This window comes from Schistocerca piceifrons, chromosome 10 (assembly GCF_021461385.2).
Source record: "Schistocerca piceifrons isolate TAMUIC-IGC-003096 chromosome 10, iqSchPice1.1, whole genome shotgun sequence".
Taxonomy (NCBI): domain Eukaryota; kingdom Metazoa; phylum Arthropoda; class Insecta; order Orthoptera; family Acrididae; genus Schistocerca; species Schistocerca piceifrons.
Genome location: NC_060147.1, coordinates 73,594,234 through 73,594,831, shown reverse-complemented (window position 1 = coordinate 73,594,831; position 598 = coordinate 73,594,234). Strand labels below are relative to the sequence as shown.

The 598-nt window shown below is 47.0% G+C and overlaps 1 non-coding gene across 1 annotated transcript; it reads right to left on the bottom strand.

Annotated features, from left to right (window-relative positions):
* Positions 1 to 294: 294 nt before the first annotated feature.
* Trnas-gga lies at positions 295 to 378 on the bottom strand. The gene is given in 2 exon segments: positions 295 to 329; positions 339 to 378. It is a non-coding gene; the product is annotated as a tRNA-Ser (tRNA).
* Between the last annotated feature and the right edge of the window lie 220 nt (positions 379 to 598).

Here is a 598-nt window from a genome sequence, read left to right as displayed (position 1 = left end):
AAAAAAGCTAAAGGATCGCTGGACCAAGTGTATATCCCTCAAAGGAGGCTATGTCAAGAAGTAAATTGTTTACGGCCGGCAGGTGTGGCCGAGCGGTTCTAGGCGCTTCAGTCTGGAAACGCGCGACCGCTACGGTCGCAGGTTCGAATCCTGCCTCGGGCATGGATGTGTGTGATGTCAAAAAAATGGTTCAAATGGCTCTGAGCACTATGGGACTCAACTGCTGTGGTCATCAGTCCCTTAGAACTTAGAACTACTTAAACCTAACTAACCTAAGGACATCACTCACATCCATGCCGGAGGCAGGATTCGAACCTGCGACCGCAGCGGTCGTGCGGTTCCAGACTGTAGCGCCTTTAACCGCTCGACCACTCCGGCCGGCTGTGTGATGTCGTTAGGTTAGTTAGGTGTAAGTAGTTCTAGGTTCTAGGGGACTGATGACCTCAGATGTTAAGTCCCATAGTGTTCAGAGCCATTTGAACCATTTTTTAATGTTGTTTACGAAACAAACATTTTTCTGGCATTTTTACCAAATTTATCTAACCACCCACGTATGTCAACTCTATTGTAAGTTGTTTTTTACGTGAAGTTGCATGTG